This window comes from Macaca nemestrina, chromosome 5 (genome assembly GCF_043159975.1).
Source record: "Macaca nemestrina isolate mMacNem1 chromosome 5, mMacNem.hap1, whole genome shotgun sequence".
NCBI lineage: Eukaryota > Metazoa > Chordata > Mammalia > Primates > Cercopithecidae > Macaca > Macaca nemestrina.
In genome coordinates this window covers 29,072,994-29,099,091 of record NC_092129.1, presented here as the reverse complement: position 1 = coordinate 29,099,091, position 26,098 = coordinate 29,072,994, and the positions used below count along the sequence as shown (strand labels likewise).

The 26,098-nt window shown below is 33.6% G+C and overlaps 1 protein-coding gene and 1 long non-coding RNA gene across 11 annotated transcripts in view; one reads left to right on the top strand and one right to left on the bottom strand.

Annotated features, from left to right (window-relative positions):
• LOC105465543 (sodium/potassium transporting ATPase interacting 2) overlaps nucleotides 1–26,098 on the bottom strand; it is a 1,022,956-nt gene that overhangs the window by 350,001 nt on the left and 646,857 nt on the right. The window lies entirely within an intron of this gene.
• The window catches only part of LOC139363061 (uncharacterized), a 122,673-nt gene that overhangs the window by 5,865 nt on the left and 90,710 nt on the right, over nucleotides 1–26,098 (top strand). The gene's annotated exons all lie outside the window — the stretch shown is intronic.

Genomic DNA, 26,098 nt, shown 5'->3' with positions numbered 1-26,098 from the left:
AATCGTTCATATTTATCCTATAAATAATTCTTAAGCATCAGTTGTTTGCTCTCTATATACTATGTGGTGCTTGAGTATAGGATTGTAATTCTTCATTTATATTTTTTGGATACTACCACTGCGCCTTATTCAAAATAGATGCTAAACAAATTATTTGTAAATGAATAAAACCACTTAGATATTTTTCCAAAAAGTCATCTAATGTATCCTTTCAGCAAGGCCTTCATTTTCACAGCTTAAGGGATTCTTAGGTGTGTGTTATAGATATTTTGATGTTATCAGTAAAATGTATAAGATTTAATTTAATAAAATGTGGCAACAGCTGGTAGACAATACCTATAATTTCCTATTCATTTAGATGCTCTAAATATATCAAAGTGATGAAAAGAAATTGGGGATCTTTGTTTTTGTCTACTGATCATTCCACTCAGAAAAAACATACTTTAAGAACTATTTGCTAATTTAAAAGATTAAAGGAAGGAAGAAGAATTGAACAATAATAACTATAATTGTCCATTAAAAATTATCAAAAATGTAAATAAAATAGTATTTCATTTGGATTATTTTCTCCTATATTAAGTCACCATAGACTTATACAATTTATGGCATAAAAAATAATACACAAAAACAAATGTGATAGAAAACATATGAGTTTAAATAGGTCTAAATATTTGTACTTACATTAATAAAAAGAACTTCTCATTGAGTATCTTTGCATCTACATCTATTAGATCACGTTGTATAGAAAAGTAGGCTCCAAGCACGTCATGTCAATGCTTTAAAACCTTTGAGCTGAAGCCTTTAGATTTATTTTTTCAGTAAGGAATTTAGACACAGTATTTAATGTATGAATATTTTCCAAATATTTTAATAAAGTAGCTGATGTACTGAAATGAAATGTGTGCAATAAAAATTGCAAGTTATATATGTAATCATCTTGGGACTATGTCTGTCTTTGAATATGCCAGAGATGTACTAATGAGATATGCATCAGTAAAAGAGTAAGATCCCAAAAGCAAACTGCTAAGAATGGTGGACTGCAGTGATTATTTTAGGGCCCCCAAAATTAGATTTAAAATTATATTTGCTCTAAACAAACAAGAAAATAATATATGGAAGAAGATATCGTTTTTAAAAATTTTTATTATGTATTTAGAATTTAGCGTTTTGAGGCCCCATACAAAAGATCAAATTCCAAAAGCAAAATATGTCAAAATTTATTTGAAAGGAAGGAGATAAATGACCTTATCAATCAACATTTACCAGAGGAGAATAAAAGAAAGGAAATAAAAAAAAAACCCTTCAACCCAGGAGTTAGCAAGCTTTTTCTGCTGAGGCCAATTAGTAAATACATCAGACTTTGCAAGCCATACAGCTGTTGTTGCAAGGATTCCACTCTGGGCCTGTAGCCAAAGAGAAGCCATAGACAACAGGTAAATAAATGGTTATGGCTGTGTCTCAATAAAACTTTATCTACAAAGCAGACTGAGAACCAGATTTGACCCTTAAGCTGTGGTTCACCAGCCTCGGTTTTAAATACAAAAGAGCAAATATTAATAAAAAGAAAAATATAAGTTTAGCAAAGCTAAAAGAGTAAGTTTAAATTGACTTATTTGAAAGATAGTTTTTTTTTTTTTGCCATGACTCAATTCATCTATCTCCCTATTAGTCTAATATTATCCTAACAATTTAAAATATGAGATCATTTGCTATATAGCTGGGAGAACACCTTCATTATCTTTTAAAGCTGGGATTCACCAAATCTCCCTAATTCCCTTAATTACAAGCCCAGTAATAATCTGGATGATCAGAGAAAAGATTTACTATTTCTCCGATTTACTATTTCTTTGTGTGTGTGTGTGTGCATGTGTGGTGTGTTCAATACATTCACCTAATTGCTTCTCCTAATTATAATTACAGTAAAACCTGGAAGTTATTCTTGACCACCTCCCTCATCTGTTTTCACCTTCATCATCATCTTGTCTAGTCTTCTGCAAAGCCCCCTAATTGGAAAGCACTCCCATCATTCCTGCACACTGCTGCTCCACTGTTCCTTTCAAAAGGCAGAGCTGATCATGTTACACCCTGCTTGAATTATTTACCTTGGGTTAATATAGAAATTAAAATCCTTTATGAGGCTTCCACAGCTCTGCCTGGCCAGGTTCCTGCAGTCTTCTCCTTCCTAGTCTCTCATCAGCACCCTTTGATGTTCTGAGCCGCAGCCGCAGTGGCCTGCTCTTGGTTCCTCATCCTTATCATACTAGCTGCCATCAATGGACTTCACACATGCCGTTTTTCTGCTAGGAACAGCATCCACCACTCTCACTCACGACCTGCCCCCATCTTGCTAACTTTGACTCATTCTTCAGAACTTATGTTTTGCTTTCCCAGTGAATCCTTCCCTGATTTCCCTGAGTAGTTCAAACTCTAAATCCAGAGTAATCCTTGCACCATTAGGACTTGGATCAGGGTGAGGCAAGTGAAGCACAAAGAAGTCTCTCATTCTCAGGGTTGTGCAAGTGTGGTTATGGTCTTCAGGAAGATAAGAAGAGGTGATGGGGAGAAGAACATCTAATCAGCAAGTAATTCCAGGCCAGTGCAGGGTCCACAACTAAGGGATGGAAAATACAAGTCATCCCTCTTTCCTTTTAAGCCTACACTTTATTGTGGAACTCTGGGAGTTTTACTGTGAAAAACTGTCCCAGTGAAACTGATCAATATATGAGATCTATAAGGGGAATCCTATGAGTCCTATAGGGAGTTTAGATGGAGCGTGAATTTTCTGTTTTTAAATGAAACAGTTCCATTTTAAATGCATTCATAAGTAGCTACATAGCTTTATATGATCATTGTTTACATTAGCAAAATATAAAAAGGACCATAATAGACCTTTGTTATTTGCAGTGATTATCAGGGTAACACTGAATAAAAATTGCTTGAATTAGAAATAGAGAGTGTATTTTTCATTTCCTGAATATATACAGATTGAGTCATATAATTATATTGACCATGGTCTATTAATATATGCATTTTACCAAGAAAAATATTGACTATCCTGAAAAAGAAACCCTGCTGAGCAGAATTATTTTTCATAAGGCTAGTTGAGTTTTATCTTATTTTATCATTTGCTCTAAAATTTATTGCCACAATGTTATAACTTTGTAACACCATAACTGCATACTGCTCCATCAAAAGGAAAAAGAAGGGAAAGAAAGAAATCACCTAAGGGAATACTTTGTAAGCAACAGTCACTCTGATAAATTACTAAAATCATGGAAAAGATTCAATCAAGTTATTCAGAGCACCCAGATCAGCAGCAGGGCTACTGCAACGAGCAATTCCAGGGGCACCATTCACATGGTGTTCTCTGGGAATGTGGGTCTCTGTAGTTATGCAATGTGGGTGGCCCCAAAGGGCAGAATTGATATAAGTAGATGACAGCAATGTTGCAAGGCAGACAGAGTTTTGTCTTAAGCTTTAACATACTTAAAAGACAAAAACTAAACTATCCAAGGAAACATACGATATCCAAGGAAACAACTATCCAAGGAAACATACCTTTCACAGGAACTTTACTTAAACTACCTGATCTTACATCATAGGATTTTCTGGTCACATTTGAGTTTGGTTCAAAATGTTAGTGTATTTGTTTGCTACAGTACAACTGTACTCTGCCTCAAGTTGCGAGCTCCACAGCAACTTGGCCCATATATAAGTTTCATCGATCAGTGTTCCTTTAGATCTTTTCAGCATCTGGTAGAATTAAATGTGGTATGTAAATAATTAATAGAGCTATTATATTTTTCCTTTTCTTTCAATTATGAAGTCAATAGAGCAAAAGTCTAAATATATGTGCATCCTATGAACATATACACATAAAGAGGGCTGAGAAATAACCATGTATAATCGAAATTTTCTGCAATCTGAACTAAAACAATTTAGGTAAAGCCACTTTTTCCAATCATATTTCATCAAAAATTTGGAGAACTGTACCTGTGGAACAAAACACTATAAACTCTGCCTTGAAAACCTGATTTAGAAGATTCTCCAACTAGCAGAGATTGCTATAATGGTGAAAGGAAAAGGAGAAAGGATGGGATATGTAATCAAGATTTCAGGATTTTGTTATTCTTACATTTCCTTTGGTTGACATTGACGTTTTAACTGACCTGGGCTATGAGATCGCCTCCAGTACAAGTATATCACCCTTGTCTAATTTATCTTGAAAATTCTATTGAAAATTTATCTTGAAAATTTCTAAATTATCTTGAAAATTTTTAAAAATATTAAATAGGTTGCTCACTTTATCAATATTGGAAGATGTAAAATCTGTACATTAGATTCATAATAAGATATACCCATGTTATTCCAGGAAGATATCAAAATAATACTGAAAATATTAAAAATTATATTTACCAAGTACCTGTCATGTAAGTAGCACCTTCTTATTCACTTCAACCAAGTAGTATTTCTCATTTAGTCTTACAATGATCTAATTATGTAGTTTCTATTACCCCAAACATATACTTGAGGAAACTGAAACTTAAATAAGTTAAATAATTTATCTAAGGCCACCAACTAGTAGGGCATAAAACTGGAATATAAATTCTTTTTCAGTTACCTCAGCCTGAGCTTTGATCAATTAAATTTATAATATTTTCAAAGTAAACATTTTCTTTTAAAATGAATAAAACATGAAATATTATAATGATTATCCTTTTGATGCTTTATTTGTACTAGATGTTAAGGATATACTTGTTTGTCACAGATAATTTTATAGTTAATAAAATATCAGGTTGGATGAGATTGGCTATCTAAATATTAATGTAAAGATACCAACTTTGGATGAATGATCATTAAATTGCCTTAGACTTTGAATCACTTTTGGAGAGCCTTCTCTGACTTTTCCTTGTAAATAGAGCAACATATAAACAGACCACAGCACTGAACTTGGAGATGCAGGGATCCTTCAGGATGGCTTTAGAAGTATGAAATCACATGGAAAATGAAGCATGTAAAACATGTAACTGTAGTAAAGTCTTTTCTTTCATTTTCAGATAATGGTATTTAATTATAATGAATTCAACATTTTTTCAGACTATTTAATGTTTGTAGTCCTATATCATGTTAAAAGCTTTTCAGTCTTACATGCATCAAACTACTTTTTCTTCCTGATGTTGTTTTCTTGGATAATTCTAGAAGAGGAGTGGTAATTTACCTAGTGTTTGGTATGTGTTCTTACATAGGTTGCTTATTGAGAAGTTGAAAGGAAGCATTACACCTTATTTTTATAAACTTTCCATAGTGGTCTGGGATCATGGCAATTTTCCTCAATAACCAAACATAGTGAAATAAACATTGACTCATGTATGAAGTATTGCTGTTATAATAGTGATCATTATATATTCATCCTTACTTTGTGTTTATTATCATACAAGCAGCCTACCTTGTGGTTACTTCGACATGTCTTCTCATTGTTCAAATAAAAATATTTTTTATAATTATGTAAAGTGCATTATTATCCACATTTTTTGCTAATATAACTACTCTTCTTTTTTTTTTTTTTTTTTTTTGGAAATATTTTTAGCGAGAAAGTTAAAACTTTCATGCCTGGAAAGAGTTTCATACCTGGAAAGAAAACATATTTTAAAATCTATGTCCATTAAACATTTTCATAGACAATTTTAGTTGATTTTTAGAAGAATTTAACATATTTTCCTGATTTCTTTATTTTTTTTTTTACTCTGAGCTTAAATAAATTCTCTTTTTGACTCCATATGTAACTTGGAGAAATGCTACAGAATGCCTGCAGTGATAGTCTTTTTTTACATGTCTTATTACATGTTGCCATGGGTCTCCACTGAGAAGACCTATTTTAATTCTCATTTTCAGACTCTCTCCTGAGAAGGACGGCTGCCGCCTTCTTTCAAGGTCATAGAATTTGATGGATGAGGAGTACTAACAGAGATCCCAGTTTCATTCCAAATTGAAAGAACAACAGAAAAGAAGATTAACCTGTCCCAATTAAGCTGAAATGAGGCCAAGGGCAGGTGACCTTTATAACAACTGAACACTATCATTTGAAAGCTGAATTACTGAATTAACAAAAAATAAAATCCAGCTCCCTATTACTGCATGCTAAAAGTAGCTTACATTTTATAGGAGACTCTTCAGTTTTCAATGCTTTGCTACTTAGAGTAGCTTATTCTCTCACTAAGCACCAGAGTTACAATGTCATGGTTGGTTATAAGTGATCCTCTTTTATAAAACTTGGAGAAGGACTTATTTGCCTTAGATCAAGGATCAAGGTTCCCCTGTGCCATCCAGGGATTTGTGCTTGAATTGGGATTCTAAATCCAATTGCCAGTTACTATCAGCCAAACGTTGTGTGTAAAACATTACAGTGATCCCATCAATAAAGATTCTAAACCTATGAAAAAGGATGGTTAATGATTTTTTAAAAAAGAGAGAGCATAGAAAATATTGATACATGCGAGTTTGTTTTTATATTTAATAGAATTTTTTCCTAAAGTGGAAAGGGGAAAAATATTTTGTTTTATTTTTAGCAAACCTTCACATGTTTAGAATTTCATTAACTCATCTATTTTTGAAGTTACAAAGGCTATTTTCATAAAATCATTTTCTGAAAGTTAAAACTTTCTAACTATTGATGCAATATATTATTATTTTTCCATACAACCCTTTCACAGTTAGGCAAATGGTATCTTAATGTCATGATGTTTACAGGTTGACAGCATTCTAATAGTTTAGAAATGGAGGTGACCATGTAGTTTCTATAGCACAATCTTATATAGACAAAGAAACTTAGGATCGTTGTCAAAGGAATTTCTTTTCCTTTTTTTAATTGTACTTTAAGTTCTGGGATACATGTGTAGAACATACAGGTTTGTTACATAGGTATACATGTGCCATGGTGGTTTGCTGCACCCATCAACCTGTCATCTACATTATGTATTTCTCCTTATGCTATCCCTCCTCTATCCCCCACCCCCTGACAGGCCCCAGTGTGTGATGCTTCCCTCCCTTGTTCATGTGTTCTCATTGTTCAACTCCCACTTATGAGTGAGAACATGCAGTGTTTGGTTTTCTGTTCCTGTGTTAGTTTGCTGAGATTGATGATTTCCAGCTTCATCCATGTTCCTGCAAAGGACATGAACTCATCCATTTTTATGGCTGCATAGTATTCCATGGTGTATATGTGCCACATTGTCTTTATCCAGTCTATCATTGATCAGCATTTGGGTTGGTTCCAAGTCTTTGCTATTGTGAACCGTGCTGTAATAGACATATGTATGCATGTGTCTTTATAGTAGAATGATTTATAATCTTTTGGCTATATACCCAGTAATGGGCTTCCTGGGTCAAATGGTATTTCTGCTTACAAGGGATGTGAAGGACCTCATCAAGGAGAACTACAAACCACTGCTCAAGAAAATAAGAGAGGACATAACCAAAAGGAAAAACATTCCATGCTCATGAATAGGAAGAATTAATATCATGAAAATGGCCATACTGTCCAAAGTAATTTATAGATTCAGTGCTATCCCCATGAAGCTACCATTGACTTTCTTCACAGAATTAGAAAAAAACTAATTTAAATTTCATATGGAACCAAAAAGAGCACATATAGCCAAGACAATCCTAAGCAAAAAGAACAAAGCTGGAGGCATCACGCAACCTGACTTCAAACTATACTACAAGGCTACAGTAAACAAAACAGCATGGTACTGGTACCAAAACAGATACAGAGCCCAATGGGACACAACAGAGGCCTCAGAAATTATGCTACACACCTACAACCATCAGATCTTTGACAAGCCTGTCAAAATTTCTTAATGGTAAGTGCTTTTTTACAACATACAAACTCTTCTCATTAGGTAATTAATGATAATCTAATTAAGATGGAATGTATACCATAGACATTAAGCAAATTTGGAAATAAATATGCCTTAGTGGGAGAAAAGAAGATGTAATGAATCAAAGTCCATCAGTTGTACTCTCAACTTCACTGAATAACAATTTAGGCTGGAAGAAAAAAAAAAAAAAGCCTATCATTCATGGCTATTTTTACCATGAAAGTAAAAGAATGGCAATAATGACTTCTTAACACAATCTCAGACATGAAATAAAGAATGGGAGATTATATCTTACGTCATTAAGGACTCTGAAATTATTAAATTAAAAATGCCATTCAGGCCAGGCTCACACATGTAATCCCAGCACTTTGGGAGACTGAGGCAGGCAGATTACTTGAGGTCACGAGTTCGAGACCACCCTGGCCAACATGACAAAACTTCATCTCTACTAAAAATGCAAAACGTATCCTGGCATGGTGGCACAGGCCTGTAATTCCAGCTACTCAGGAGGCTGAGGCATGAGAATAGAATCACCTAAACCCAGGAGACAGAGGTTGCAGTGAGCCGAGATCATGCCACTGCATTCCAGCCTGGGTGACAAAGTAAAACTCTGTCACAAAACATAACAAAACAAAACAAAACAAAAAGTGCCATTGAAATGATTTCCTGCACCAACCTTACTATCTGTAGAGGTTACAAATAGCTACATAGATGTTTTAGACATTTCTAAAGATCATATTTTGGTTTGAAACCAATAAAAAGTCAAGTACAATAAAAACGACTACAATGTTTAAACAACTTGGAAAAGCAATAACATCTTAAAATGCAATAAAAACACAAAGCAATCTTTAAATAATACATTTAGTAATAGCCCTGTACAGGCACATGTATAATTTCATAGTTAAATGCTATGGGGGTTCAGGGAAAAGTGTTAATTTGAGGCAGAATAAGTTAAGAAAGGTACCATGGGATAGCACAGACTTACCTCTTTAAATAATTGGAAGGGAGGAGGGAAGAAGGCATTGACAAAGGTAATGAGATAGAGTGATGCACAGGCACATGGAGTAGAAGGTGGCAGAACACTTGAGGGATGGGATGAAAACAACAGTGGCTGGAACAGGTGTTATGTTGTAGGGAATAAATAGCAGATAACATGGGAGTGATACAATACAGGCAGATGGTAGAATACTTTTATTGGCAGGTTAAGAGGTTGAGAATTTATCTTGCAAGCATTAGAGGACCCAAAGGCAACCAGGACTTCACTTGCTACAGTAAAACGTGCATATGTATATGCACATAATTGGTTGAAATAGAGTGCAAACATTTTAAAGTAGTAGTGGCAATAATTAAACGCTCTATTTTATTATACTTCATTGGGCTATTTTATGTTACTCAATTATGAAGTATTCTTTAAACTTAGGTTGTTAGGTAAATAAACGGAACACACACACACACACACTTAGTTTTTTAATTCATGTAAATTTCAGCTTTATCTAAAAATTTCTTCCTTTTGAATGGTAACTGATTCAGATTTAATGCAGTAGAGATACTTGTTTCAATTTTCTTGTCTAGGGAATCATCACTCTGCTGGCTGATTTTCTTTGCTGACAGGCTTCAATCACTTTATTTTCTCACATTTCAGGCTCAGAGGTTCAGTGTGAAGCTGTTTTGCAGAATTGTGGAATAAATGCTTAAGATTTTCTTCCTAAGATTCACTTTACTGCTATTAGGCAGATTTCAATCATGTGTCAGAGTATTTTGTGATCCCTGCAAGTCATAATACAGAATTCACATTCTGTATTTTCTCTGATGTGGTACTCAGCGACATACATCGAAGTACATATAAAAACGTCATAGGAATTGTTTTGTGAATGGAGTTCTTTTCTCTAGAGTCTTGAATAAGCATATAGTATTACAAAGTCAAAAAATATTTTAAAAATTTGACATAAAAATAAAATTATAATATTGAACTGACAGTATGCTTGTTTTCGAAATTATTCATTCTAGATTACTGGGGTCAGGCAAACTGAGATACATAAAAATGGCATTACCTATTGTATATCTGTAACTATTTGTAGATTTAGTAATGCCGAAAGCTATGTTGACAAAGCTGTGAACAAGAATTAAAATGAGGAACTTTGTATGAAGAATGTGATGCATTTTGTCAGGTAGGAGAGGTTTGTACTTGAAAAAAGGATGAGAGGTTTATATTCTCAAATATGCACAGGCTGTTACAATATTTTTTGTACTAATATTTAAATTAGTAAGTCTGGTTTAAAAACTCAAACAAATTAACAACAAAGTAAGACTGTTCTCTAAAGCTAAGCTCAAATGACTAAAAAGACTGAGAATTTTGTCAGATTATGGTGCTTTTATTTTCTTCAAACAGTATATTGTTTCTCATTGTGTATACTCTCCTTCCTTCTCTTCCCTTTAACAATTCTCTCAATCCCTTGTTATGTTCCAAACTTTGTAGGTAATGCTTTTAGAAGCTGTATCCCGTTAGGGAGCTAAGACTGTAGATGACAGATTTATTCTAAAATGAATGTATTTTTAAGACCCTTAAACATTACAATGTAGCTGAAATATTGTGTGTTAGTGCTAGAATTTAATATTGTTACATGCAAATATTGAGATATCATCAAGTTTTAATTGCACAGAAGATACACATAATTCCTTTTGGTTTTGACCAGTATTCGTCTTTTCTTTTTTTCTTTTTTTTTTTTTTTAATTAACCTCAAACCAGCAGCTAAACAAAACAAAGTGAAAAAAGAAAGATGGAAAAGGAATTCACAAAAGTCTAAAGTCAAATGATTGAGGTTAACAAGGAGTTATCTATAAAACCTTAGAAGCCATGTGGCCGTTCTACTTCTCCCACTACTGGTAAAGTATTTTAGTGAAAATAGGCTCTCCTTCAATCAGTGCATTAGTCAATTAACTATTGTTGATATTCAAAATAAAATTTAAAGGCATTCTCAATGGTTTTGATGAAAATAGCATTGCCTTTTATTATTCAAGTACTATGATGACAATTTTAATATACATATATAATTTGTTACAACTACAAAAAGCCAAAATTTAGGAAACTTTTAAAAAATAAATTGAATGGAGAGGCAAAGATAGGGAGTGAAAAAGAAAAATTTTCTAAAAGTAATTAAGAAGGAGATTATAAAAGCAACACAGATTAAGAAAACAGTCCAATATTAACAGCTTTGAAAACTAAAGTTGGTAGAAAAGCAAAATGTTTATAGGAGAAAAGTAAATAAATGGGTTGCATAATTTACATCTCTTCAATTAATTAAAGTTTGGAAAGAAATCAGTCTTTCTGTGCACATGCATGTATCTACACACACACACACACAGTCACAATTAAGCTACACTAAAGAGAAAATAGTACATGTGCCCTGTAATTTTGTAGGGTCATTCTATACTTCCAGCACTTTTGTCGGGTTGATCTTTTTTGACCAAGGAATTGAAAGAGTTTTGCTATTACTGAGAAGCTTTAGATGTTGTCTCAGCATAGTATAAAGACACATTTTGTGTCAAAACTTTGTATACAGATTTCAACTAAACCTAACATAATGGCAGACTGAACTAACATAAATGGCCTCTCTTCTGTTACCAGTACCTATATATATTAAATAAAATATAACTTTAACAAACTTAAAAAATATATTACTGAGAAAGAAAAGTTCCAGAAACTTCCAATTCATGATAACCACCCAGAATGCAGAAAATTAAAAGGGGGGAAAATAAGTGTGGTTAAGTTAAACAAAATTATAAAAAACAATTCAATATACATTTAATAAAATATTCCAGAGGGTAAGGATAGATAGAATTAAAGGGAAGCAGTAATCACAAAGAAAATGATTAATAATTTTCCAGAGCTGAAGAAAGACATGAGTCTTCAAGTTGAAGTAGTAAGCCAAATTTAAAGCAGTTAATAAATCACTTTTAGAGAAACCATGGTGAAATTTTAGAAACATTTTAAAAGAAAAATCTTTAAAAGGCATAGAAGAGAAATAAAACATATAATCTGTAAAGGAATGATGAACAGATTGACAGCAGGTTTATCATCAGCAATAATAGAGGTAAATACAATGAAATAATACCTTAAAAATTTTTATTTTAGGAAAATAATTTTTAACCTATCAATCCTGAATTCCATACCCTACACAACTAGCATTAAAAAGAATGAGAGCCAACTAACGACATTTTCTTTTTTTTTATTATTATTTATTTATTTCTTATTTTTTATTATTTTTATTTTTTATTTTTTTTATTTTATTTGTTATTTTTATTATACTTTAAGTTCTAGGGTACATGTGCATAACGTGCAGGTTTGTTACATATGTATACTTGTGCCATGTTGCTGTGCTGCACCCATCAACTCGTCAGCACCCATCAACTCGTCATTTACATCAGGTTTTCAAAGACAAAGATATGTTACTATTTACAGACCCGCACTTAAGAAACTTCTAAAGGATGTGCTTAAGTGAGAAGAAAACCAAATAAAAATGAAGGGCTAACACAGATCCAGCAGTTGTGACCACCTACTCATTCAATTTATAGATTAATGTAAATAAATGAACATCATTAAAGGAAAGGACAAACATAGGAAAATATTTTAAAGTAGAACTAGAAAACTAAATACTAACATAAGGATGGTATCTGAAAGCTGAGAGGCAAAGACAGGGAGTGAAAAAGAGAAAAGCTAAAGGCGAACCTGAAGGCTAAAGAACTCTACATTTCCAATAATATTTTTAGTAACTTAGTGATTTTGATCTACCATAGTTCTGTAAATTAAGTGAACACATTAAGGGTAAAACTAGAAAGACTACAAATAGAATGTATAGTTTTCAAACCACTGAACCAGTAAAGATTAAAATTAAGAAAAATGAATCCAATATAAAGTAGGACAGGACAAGAGAAAATAAGGAGTGTATAAACACATACACATCTGCATAACATAAATGGTCACTTATATCAGTAATGATAATAAATATAAACAGATGATACTTGCTTTTTGAAAGATGAAGATTTTTCAAAATACTAATAAAAAAAAAAAAAAAAAAAACACCTAAACAAGATTTATAGAAGACACACCTTAGCAAAATGGCATGGGGAATTAATTTTACAGTAAAGAGATGACTATAATTATATTATACCAAAAGAAAGAAAGCTGATGAAGCAATATTAACATCAGGGAAAATAAGTGTTAAGGGATGTGATATTCAACTCTAACATTCTTCTCTCATCAGAATGAAAATATAGATCATAAGACAAACTTACAGAGCAATACCTGTTATAAGTAAAATTATTCAGAATACAGATAACAATATCATCACTTAAGTGTCAAGATGGTTTTTCTATCCTCTTTCAGCTGTCATTTGTGATTATACTGAGCTTATATTCACAACAGAACAAGATTTTAACATGACACTTATCCACAATTTTTTTCCAGGTAGTATGCCGAAGATATGCAATCTTATAATCTTTTGATATCATGTCACATTTTAATGTAAATGTGCTAAGGTAATTCATGTTACAGTGCATCAGCAAATTGCTCTTTTTGAGGACATATGTAAGCCATAGAGCCAGGAACAGGCTTATTTTGTGGACTTTGTTCAGACCATTGAAATTGCCAACAGAGGACTTCATAAGCCAGTCAGTCTCCCAGGGTCTAAATTGATTTATTAGTTTATTTGTCTTTGGGGATTCCTCCTCTCTTTGCTTCAGGGGGCCAGAAAGTGGTCATGTTTAGAACAAATTTTCTAAAATATTTTAGTAAGGGAATTCTAGTGTACTCATATTACTTGCCTTTGGTGATCAAAAACTAGAAAGTCAATCAACATTCACTAGAGATCATTAAATAGTAGAGAGCATTTGTCTGGTGGGTTGACCCAGATGTTGGAGTCAGGGTCACAAGGACCTGTGGAAGAAACTCTTTCAGTTCCTACAATAGTGGGAAACATGGCAGGAAGCAGATTCTCTGTCCTGTTTTCTGCATTTACTCATTCACAACTATAGTGAGAATTCAAAAGTGGGAAACGTCAAGTTTATACATTTGTTTCTGGTCCTCAGCTTTCAGGGTTAGATGATCAGGTCTCAGGCAAATCTCCAGTTTTGCAGGAGATATTGAGATGTCTAGATATAGTATTAGAAGATCATCTCAAAATAACACAGTCCTTTAATTCTGCTCATGTTACCTGACAACATAGAATTTTCAATTTTATTTTCTTCTATGTGTTTTTCATTTTTCTTCTTGCAGAGTAGGTTATTTTAAATGTAAGCACAATTTAAGACTGATTAATAATAATAAGTATGGTACACATATGAATCCAGAAGAAATGGTATTCCCTCAATAGGTCATTTTATTTCCCGTTAATGATATACAGATCCAACAGCAGAGAGAGAGAGACAGCTGTAGCCTACAGCTACTACTTCCATCTAATACACTGTTTCAATTTCTTTTGCAAATGTACAAAACAATAGTATAGTTTTCAATCTGTTAATTACCCTGCTAGAGTTTCAACAATAACCACAAAAGGAATGCTAAACCTGCTGCACAAATTTATTTAGATTTGCTTCGGGTATTTTATATTTTACCTTAAAATAATTAAGTCACAAATTAGATCTATAGAGTGGTTCCTTGATCATATGGCTTATTTGCTTTTTTAATAACTGTAATATTTCAATAAATCACATGCTTTACTTTTTCAATAAGCATTCATAAAAATGTGCATAATAAATTTGCATAAGCTATACTAAATACAGAGCTATGAAAATATAATTATTTTAAACAAATTTGACAGTGAAACAACTTATGTCTCAGTTTAGAGGCCATCAGGATTCAAAGCAATTATTTCTTACACTGTGAAGATAGTCATTACCTAAAAAGTAAAAAAGCAATCTCTTTAGCATCTTGCAATATTAAAATATCATGCACCTTTCATAAACACAGGTTACTGAGTAGTTGATTCTATAAAGTAGACATGCCTCTAAAACTGAGAAATAAATAGTGCTCCCAACACACTAGAGAGGTACTAAGAACTCTAAGGGAAGGCACCAGGTTTTATGTATCTCTGAGTCCTCAGCACCTTGGCACCTGGCAATGGTAGTAATAACTCTATGAATGAATACATGAGTATGTGGGGCCGTCGTGAGAAACAGTGTCGTCTTAAATGGGTGTTCATAATGTATGGCCTTTGGAGTGACTTGAGAAATCAAGATCTGCTTATCCAAATGGCTTAGCCTCAGAACATATGAGGTTTCTAGAACATTAGAGAAGAAAAGGGTTAGAGAAGAAAAGGGACTTACAAATCATCTAACTCTGCTGTTCACAAAAAAATATAGACCCTAAGATATTAATTTTTATGAGAAGTTCTGAGGGAAAAAAGGATATGTGGTTAGAGAAGTTTAGAGAATATTGTATCACACACGTAGATTCGCAACGAAGGTAATCTTCATGACTTTGGGAAGGCTTACATTGAAAGCAAAACACAACTCTCCCACACACACACCACTACTTCAGCTTTCAGCATTTCTCTAATGCTTTCTTCTATTTTCTTCAAGTAAATAAATACCCTATAGAACCAGTGCTTGTGAGAACAATTTGAGAAATGACAAGGGAATTGATTCTCAGCTTCTCAGGAAGGAAACAGGCCTAGAGAACCAGATTACGTTACTGGGGTTACAAATTAGTCACTGGATAAAAAGTTCTAGAATCTAGGTGCTTATTTTCATTCAGTGTTCAACCAGTATGTAGTCCTACCTCCTGTGAAGGCAGTACACACAGAGCAGGTGCTTCAAGGAGTTGCGACTTACCCTGATCCAGAAGGCAAATAAAAATTAAAGTAAATTCACGAAGAGTTTCTAATGTCCCAAGTGCTTTTCTAAATGCTTTAAATATATTAACCCAAGTAAAGTCCCATCTTACACCATGGCCACAATAAATGAGAACAATTAAGGGCCCAAGAATTAGCAAACAAACTATGAAAGAATTATGAAAACACAGGAGACATTTTAAAAATAATATTTAAATAGAGAGGGCATTTCTCAATATAATGTGTAACATACCACAAGTTTTAGTAAAAATAACACAATACATCTCATGTGGATGAAAGATATCATCACCACATTAAAAAGACAAATGGCGGCCGGGCGCGGTGGCTCCAGCCTGTAATCCCGGCACTTTGGGAGGCCGAGACAGGCGGATCACGAGGTCAGGAGATTGAGACCATCCTGGCTAACACGGTGAAACCCCGTCTCTACTAAAAAATACAAAAAAACTAGCCGGGCGAGGTGGTGGGCGCCCGTAGTCCCAGCTACTCGGGAGGCTGAGGCAGGAGAATGGCGTAAACCCGGGAGGCGGAGCTTGCAGTGAGCTGAGATCCGGCCACTCCACTCCAGCCTGGGTGACAGAGCAAGACTCTGTCTCAAAAAAAAAAGAAGAAGAAGAAGAAGAAGAAAAAGACAAATGGCATTCTAAAAGAAAATGTTCATGGAATCAAAGATCTCATATTAATAAAGTATAAAAGAGTTTTATAAGTCAATAAAACAATCTATATAAGAAACAGGCAAAACTATATTTAAGGAAAGAAATGGCCAGTAACCATTTCTGATATATTCACTGTGAATTCTGAAGTGAAACTATAACATATTTCACGTTATTAGATCAAGCAAATTAAAGGAATGATAAACTCCAGCACCGGCAAATGAACAAAGGAATGGTGGTCTTCATACCTCAAAATATTTAAGTTGTGTATACTTCAGTCAAATCCCACAGTAGGAATTTATTCTGCAGATATATAAGAAAGAGTGGGTAAAGGCCTAAATTATATATTTACACAGATAGATAGACATATAGTTAGGTATGTATTTTTTTTTTTTTTTATTGTGGAATAATGGCATGGTATCATCAAAAGGGGAAAGTGAAAATACATTTTGGTACATTACAGCAATGGAATACTTCCCACTGGTCTGTGAGAGAAATAAAAAGCTTTGTATGTATTGACATTAGAACTGTCCAAAATGTATCGAGAGAAATCAGCAAGCAGCAGAAACAGACATGCACTATTATTTAGGGGTATTTTTAAAAGTGTATGTGTATAGGTCTGGGTGTGATGTGTGTACGAGTATAGGTATACCTGGAAGAAAAAAAAAGATCACTTCCAATAATCACGGACTGTTACACCATCCCTATCCCTGTCCCCTGTCATGCTGCACTTCACTTAAAAAAACAGTGACTCCAGTGGGAAGTCACTACATATTTCCTTGTAGGAAATGGGGTTTCCATTTTATTTGCAGAGAAGGAAATCTCAGAAGTCTACTAGCCATGGGACCAATCATGCTGAAGGGACACCTGTTACATTATATATATATGTGCATATATGTTTCTGTATATATTTATGTTACATTTATATATTTATGCATATATATAACTAGGCACATGCAAGTGTCCAAAGAATATTCTAAAGTGGTCCCCAAATGTTTATGTTTAATTATTTTTAATTACTTGTCAACATTATTCTGAGGATTGGGATTAGAATGTAACTAGGGAAAATGTTACCTTTTCTCTTATTCATTATTTTTCTTATAGCAGAAATTACTTGTATAATTAATAAAAATATTACTAATTTATAAAAGGAATAAAACCAAAAAGACTAAAAAGGAACTCTGAGGATTTTCTTTAATGTCATCATGGTCATTTTCCACTTATGTGTTTTGTGCATTCATACTGTTTATAATTGTCAGGGCTTCTGTGAAGTATAAACTACTCATTTTCCACTTATTCATTTTCTCTAAGAGCTCAGTGTCATTTCAAAAACTACAACAACCCTACATGTAGTTCCCAAATTTGTCTACACTTCAGCTGGTAGTACCTTTGTTTCAGGAGTTTTATCTCAGATCCTCTATATTAACTGACAAGGGCTTGTACCCATATTGTGAGTGCTGGGCAGCTCATTTTGGTGGTCAAGCTTTTGCACGCACATCAACATCTTTATAGTGACTATTTCTAGAAAATAAGGACATGCATACTCATTAAAAATTAAATACTCTTTTTTCTCAATGATTTTTAACCTGAATATTTTATGCACATGTTTCAGAACACTGATGAGTAACCTGAAAGGGCAAAGTTCAAAGCGTTATAAACCTTATTTCAACATACATGATAGTGCTAAGATGATCATGCATATTTGATTTTAATTTCTTATATAATCTAAATAATTTCAGATAGATGGACTGATAAATAAACAGACACAATTCTATGTTTCATTCTTTTCTTCTGATAACTTGTGAGTTGCTCCTTTCAGATTTTGCATCCTCAAGGCTGAGTGCTTATCTTTATAGAGAATCTTAAATGGAGTATCCAATAACTAAAGAGAACACCATTTGTTTTCAATGCTAAGGAAAATCAGTCCTGTTAAGTAGTCCTGAAAGAAACTAAATGGCAACAAAATGCTCAGTTTTCTTCATATATATTTCAATTCCTGACAAGACACCATCCTCCTTCCACTCATGAGCTCACAAATCCTAGCAGAAAAACAATTCAATAATTCTAAAAATTTCCAAGCACATTTTCAGAAAATAAAATACTCACTACACTGATTGTTACCTAAAAGACAAATTTATGGCCATTCGTAAGATTTTCAGATTTAAAACAGAAGACCATTCACTTTTGCTCACATCAGTGGATTTTCAGCTTTTAAAGAAATCTGGGCCCTTTGTTTACTACATATTATTCACCTCAAGCAATGTAACAATTATTACTTATAATGGAAATTAAATTAAGACTCTTGCATGTTTACATTTTAGAGCACAACTACAGGAAAATTTAGTAGTTCCAATAATACCTTCTGCATAAAACATTGCATATGCCAATTTACTTTTACCTCTACAATTTTATTTATGTTACTGTCATATTTATACTCAGATAATTTAATGTCCAAATTAAATGGTGGGAGTGGACTAAAACAGAAAGAATCAAAATAATTCAATTTTTATGATGAAAAGTCAATGAAAATAACCTTTAAATACAATCATAATATTCACTAAGGGCGGAAGTCAACATAATTTAGTTGTATGTTTGGTCTAATATACATGAACACACAAAAGCACATAAACCAGCAATTGCAAAACAAACAAACAAACAAACAAAAAAAACACCACATATTAAAGAACTAAGTATTTCAATGAAATATTTTTATACTCTTCTGGTTTACATTTAGGAACAATCTGTGTCATAGCTACTGAATAACATATTTACTGAATAACTTCAATCAGGATTTTCTGGCTTTAAAGTTATTTTGTCATTCTTTTCTCAGTTTATTTCCAATACATTTGCTTTTATAAACTCATGTTCGTAATTTTTCTTAGGCAAGCCTGAAGGAGAAATCAACACTTTTTTTTAACTATTTGATGGGTCTAGATCTATTAATCATTGTGACTTAAAAATAAATGTTTCCCTGTGGAAGAGGCAAATCCATACCTCTCATCTATTAATTTGTTTCATTGTTTTCTCTTGATTCTAAGTACTCTACAAACACTAGTTGATCATAGAGATAATACAGAATTTCAGCATCATTTGCACAATAGATTACAGTGCTTCTAACAACTCTGCCAAGAGCTCTCAATATTATGAAGTAAAAATGATTGTTTTTCTCTCTTTTAATAGTCTCTGAATTTAAAATGCTGCATATTGGAAAGGATAGTTTTGAAACATTTAGGTAAAAATGGTTCCTCACTTTTTTTTTATCCTCTACATAGAAAAATTCTTTCAGAATCCAATATAAAAGCAAGAATGGCATTTATTAATGCAAATTGTATATCATTCTGTTATAGTCCTCCTTGTATATTTATTGCTTGATTGGAGCCTCCTGATTGACCTCAGAACTGTGTGTGTGTGTGTGTGTGTGTGTGTGCGTGTGTGTGTTTATATGCATGTATGAGGGGGAGAATGTGGAGGAAGGCAAAAAAAATGGCACCGGAAAAGAATGAGAAAAAAGGGAGAAGCTGGGGTAAGAAAATAAAGATAAGTAAATAACTCTAGGAAGGTAAAACAAAATACGGTATTGTTAGCTATGAATGCCCTCGGTTGGAGTACTTTAAAGTGAAGTTAGACCACATCCATCACAGAACTTGGCAAGAAATGACCTAAAACTGTCCTTTCTGGGTATTGAGATGAGAATTTTTGTCCATGCTGTCTCTGTTCTTGGCATCTACTGAACAGAGACTAAGATAGCCAGTTAAGCCTAATTGTGATAAATTATGTGCTTTATATTCATTCTAATGAAGAACTACTGCTTAGCAGGTAATAACCCCAAACCACTAAACTAATTGTGGTTAAAACCTTGGGTTAGATGTAGCATGACCCTGGATGTGAGAGGCTAGTGCTTCACCTATGATGCCATTATTATTGTATCCCAATTTACATACACAATTAATTTTGTGCCAATGTATGAAATTATTAACATTAATGTGGCTAACAAGGCCTGTTCTTCCAAAATATTTTCAGTTTTTAATCCTAGCATAGCTTTATTGGCATGAACTTGACCAACATAAATATCTCAAGGTTAAGTTTTCTTTTAGTTGTTGTCTCTTTCTGTCATAGATATAAAAGATTCCAGTGCACTTATTCTAAACTAACTTTCCTCTGCTTTCACTTAATTGAAGTGGTCCCCAAATGTTTATTTTTATTTCATACTCCTGTCAGTAAAAAGGTTACATATTTACATTTGACATTTAAAATGTTTAAGCATTCATTTATAAATTATAATGATGATTAACTGCACTAATATTATATTGATCATCAAAATATATAAAAACAGAAAAGTCAATAAAATAAACCCCAACAGAAGATTCAATGTGTTCTTGCCCCATCCCAATGGATTGATTGTCATACATAGCCATGGGGTGGACTCATTACACTTTGTTGACCAATGCTCTGGTCAACAAACTGAGGTTTGCAAAAGGGGCAACTCAGTACACAATACCCCTTTTATTTCAATATAATTTCAGATATAAAAAAAGGAAGATTACATCAGTTTTTTTTGTTTGTTTGTTTTGTTTTTGTGAGATGATGTCTTGCTTTGTCACCCAGGCTAGAGTGCAGTGGCATGATCTTTGCTCACTGCAACCTCTGCCTCCCAGGCTCAAGTGGTCCTCCTGCCTCAGCCTCTTGAGTGGCTGGGACTATAGGCATACACCACTGTGCCAGGCTAATTTTTATATTTTTTGTGGAGATGAGGTTTTGCCATGCCTCCCAGGCTGGTCTCAAACTCCTGGACTCAAGTGATCTGCCCACCTTGGCCTCCCAAGGTGCTGGGATTACAGGCTTAAGCCACCATGCCCGGCCTCCAGGTTTGAAGAGATTTTAAGAGATCATCTAGGAAATCCCCTTATCACATCCACAACAGAGGAAAATTCAGTATAAGAAACCCATCGCTTCCCTTGAAGCACTCTTCCTGTTGAATATCACTGTTAGAATATTCCTTATTATATTGATCTAAGTCCATTTGGTGATTATAGGTTTGAGACATCTATAAAGAAAGAAATCTATTCATTCTTTTCCATGTTAGCCTTTCACATATTTGAAGAAATCTCTCTAAGGCTCTTTCCACTGATATTATCTCCAAGTTGCACATACTCATTGGCTTCGATTATCCTCTGTGAGGTGTAATGTATAAATCATAATTGCTCTCTCATCCCCTTTCATGAGCACCCTAGCTCGCGAATAACTATCTGAAAATGGGAAACCAAGTAATGCAAGCAATATGATAGGGTCTTCCCACTCCGTTGAAATCAGAGAAGTATAGACTCCATTCATCAGTCATCTAGCTCATATAGCTAAATAAGTAATTCTTCTTCAGAAATATGTTTGTCTTAAGAATTTTTATTTTATTTTATATTTTTAACAACCCTGTGGATATAATAATGATTTTTAAAGGCAAACATAAAATTCATTACATCATAATGTTGTGTTTTAAAAATCTGCTGTGGTATGTTATTAAAACAACATTGCCAGTAATAAAAATCAATGGGCCTAAACTAAAATGGAAAAATAAATATGAATCCACTTGGGCCCTTCAGATAATGCACTTGGCGTTTCTTTCAATGAATATAGATAAGTGATTTCATGTGGAGGGACCTAGAATAATCATGATAAAATTACTTTACAGATAGTGTGCTTGGGCTAAAAGGTTCCATTATTTTAACTGATTCTTTCTATTTCTGGTTTCATTGATGCATGTTTTAGTCACATTTTTTGCATTACTGCATAGCTGGGTTAAGTAGTCCTTATGCATTATTACTGACTTTTACATTATCTTCCTAGGTAGCTTAAGCAATTTGGGTTATATATGTTTACATTTTTTAACTCTATAGAGGTAAGCAAATCGTGCTATTCCTTGAGTGGAAATGTAGTTATTTGGGTCAAAATTAAATTAAAATTATGCTTGGTAAAAAAAATCAAGTATGAGGATTTAATTTATAACTTAATATTTTCACTGTATTTAAATGCTTGTCCAATCTCAGAATCAATTAATATTCTTATCAGGATATGCAGAGTCTATTAAATGGAAGTATCTTTTCTTTCAATTTCTATTGTTAAAGATACATTTTTGATACTAAAATCACCATCTGTACAAACTTGAGAGCTAAAATTATAACCGTAGGCTTACATTATTGATAAAAAAAATCTTATGGCAGTGTTGATTTGGATTATTAATGTTCACAATAATACTTTTAATTATAAATACTTGAATATCAAAAATTATCATACATGTACATACAAGAAGGGAGTTTTCAGATTAAAATAAGCAAAATTTTAAGAATGGTAAATTGCTAACAGAAGACATATATAAATATACATACATGTACACATACATTCTAAGGTTTTCCATTGAACAGAAGATGAAACAGAAAAACAATTAAGTCTTGAATTTATTCTGTTAATATTTGAAAGTCTTCCAAATAGTTGGTTCAATGGATCATAAAAACTAAATGTCATATTTTGAGAAATGTGATAATGGGGATAAACACAAAAGGATGAAAACAAGACTGACTATGCAGTTAATATTGGAAAATATTTTTGTTTTATCCCATTTGAATATGCATATTTTCTCTTCAGTCGTAAGGAAATTTATATTTAGCTTTGCAAGCTAAAGATTCATTCTGGAGATGAGCATTTAGTGACTGCATCCATTGAAAGTCAAATTTATGCAATTGAAATTACTTCATTCTTTGGCTATCCTGGACAAAAAAATAAACCAAATAAAACAGCCTAACCAAAAAGTCACAGCTGTGTGGTCAATGTGGCTGTTAGGAACAATTTATAGTCCAAATCTAATTAGCATTTCTTGATATGAGCTACAGCTCCACTCCTTTGGTCATGTAAGTATTCCAAACCATCACGACTATGTCAACAGTTATTTCAGTTACATTATACTAATGCTTTCAATAAAACTTTACAATGATTTAAAACTTTGAAATTTGATGTGTGGGTGTGTGTGTGGATGTATATGTTTGTGTGTGTGTGTGTGCATGTAAAATTGCCTTCAAACTGAAGGATGACTTACACAGAAGGTCTAAATATGGATGTTATTGTCCTAGCCTCAGATACTTAATCTTCCTCAGCACTAATTTTATGCACCCTTTGCCTGACCTAAAAGATAGCCTGTTGACTTTCAATCTATAGGCTTGTCACTTATCTCTATTTTTGGTTGTGTGTAGGAATACTGCATGGTTCTCCATTGCTTCTACTTATTAACAGAGTTGGCTGGTTACATTTGAAAGGTATCCTGAGCTCAGTCTGGTGCACATTTTTGCCCCTATAGATGCCTGTCCATTCCTGTTTAGATATTGCTTTATATCTCAAATAGTTCTTTACCCAAATGCAGCCATTACAGGAACATAAAAATGTTGATGTCAGATTAAGGTCTATTTTAGGAAAAAAAATTAAAACACACCTTAGGTAGATAACTACATTACGTACAGATTACCATTAAAATACATTCAAATATTTTTCATATTAAAACTAGGTCACTTATCTGACTTCCTATGAGAATCTTAGTAGATTTAACCTAAATGTGAAAATATTCAGTAAGAGAATTCTCTATATGTTTGTGAGGCTGACTTTGAAATTTATGGAGCATAGTCATTACCTTATGTATATATTTTCACTTAAGATGTTATTTAATTAACAATTCCTTGTCCCTCAACAGTGGTTTTGTACATAGAAGGGGAAGGCTTGACCAGGCATGAGTTTAGGCATATGCTATCAATTATCTTTGTAGAGGCCAATTATCTTTTTTGTACAAGTTATCGGAGCAGGTAGGAAGAGGAACAGATAATTTAAATTCTAATCATGAATTCTATTCACTATGCGTAGGGACAATTAGCAGACATTTAAAAAAAATAACCTCAGGTTAGAATCTATGCTTAGAAGCTCCATTCCTGTTTCCAGAATTCATGTTTCCTTAAGTGTAGGCAGCCAGAAAAGACTAAATGGTTCATGATGCATTAAAACATCCCAATACAGGAAATATGTAGCTTTCTATTCATTAAGCTTAATATCTCTTGACCCTATCCTGTGGAAGTATAATCAAAGTTCACAACAGGCCCACAGGGAGATTGGACCTATTAGCTAGCCAGACAAGGGACAGTAGTGTCTTTCTGTTAACCAGTCTCCCTGAATATGGATTGTAGAGACTATAGATAGGACAAGAAGCAGGAAGCTGCTTCCAAATTAAGGAAAAACATTTATTGTTTGATTATTGAAGGGAATTGACAAGTCTCTCTTGGTCTTAGTCACTATTTCAATAGACTTAAATTAGTAAAGTTCACACTAGTGTCTGATGATTAGTTGTTTAAACATCAAGGGTCGTGCCATGACAAAATCCCTTATGTGCACAAAGAAGATATGAGCAGAGATTTCCTTTATCAATACTAATCATAGAATTAAAGGAGATTCACCCCATGAGTATCCTTAGAAATAATTTATTCCAATGCTTCATTTTACAGGTAAAGGAACTGAAACCTAAGGTAGTAATATGTATAGTGCCATTTAGTTGACAAACAGCAGAGCCTGAACTCAGACCACATGTTCTGTTAAGTCCAATGTATGCAGCACTGCAGGGGAAACTGAAAATAGATCCATGCTCTAGAGAAACTGGAGAGACCATACTTAAGGGATAACATTCTGTATCCCTTCACACATCATATGATAGAATTTACTCTAGTGCAAAGGGCAACCTAATGACTTGAAGGAGTGATGGCACTTCAAAGAGAAAGGTGAAGACAGAGGGCCATTGTGTTAATATGTGCCATGGGGTGAAGAATGGAGAGAATGAGTTTCAGTTGCACTTCCACAAACTCACCAGCATTTAAAAGCTTCCACGGTTACTATGCCCTGCAGAGATGGGATGCAATTATGCAGAAATCAGGCTAAAATGACTACAGGATAGCAGAACGCTTGAAAGAGTTGAAGTCAATTAAGATTCTATGACCTGTTCTTGTATCATCTCTCTGCTAAGAAAGTGCCATTCAATCACTGTATTGTACATCTTCTGCATAATGAAAGCACCTGCAACTGCATAAGGCTTGATTTCACTTCCAAGCAGAGTATTCCTTTGTTGTGACTGAAATTTTATTTCCTATAATAGGTCTTTTCCCCCTAGTTTCATCATAGCCAACCTCCTGGATTCATTACAAGAATAACTGGTTAAGGCATTTCGATCCTTCTTTCATGAAAACATCAAACAAAACAAATATATTTTAACCTTAAAAATTATTTTTATTCAGTTAGCATTCAACAAAATATTATTTAGTGGCTACTGTCTACCAGGCACAAGGGTTTCAGAAGCCCTGAAGGGGTTTAAGGTCTGATGGGCAGGATATATATGCTAGTAAACATCATAATATTACAATGGGGACATTCTCAGCAGAGTTCTATCCAAACACTGATGAATAGTCACCCAAAAGGAAATACTTCAAACACAAGTGTTCATGTGGTCAAAGATGAAGGGCATGGTAGAGAGAATGGAAATGGCAAGAGGTTTAATATGGAGAAGAAGCTGAATAAGATTTGGAAAGTGGCAGTAGAAAAAAGCCATCCAGGGTATCTCAACCTTGGCAATACTGACATGCTGGACTTAATTGTTCTTTGTTGTTGGGGCTGTCCTCTGCATTGTAGGATGTGTAGCAGCATCTATGCTGTTCAC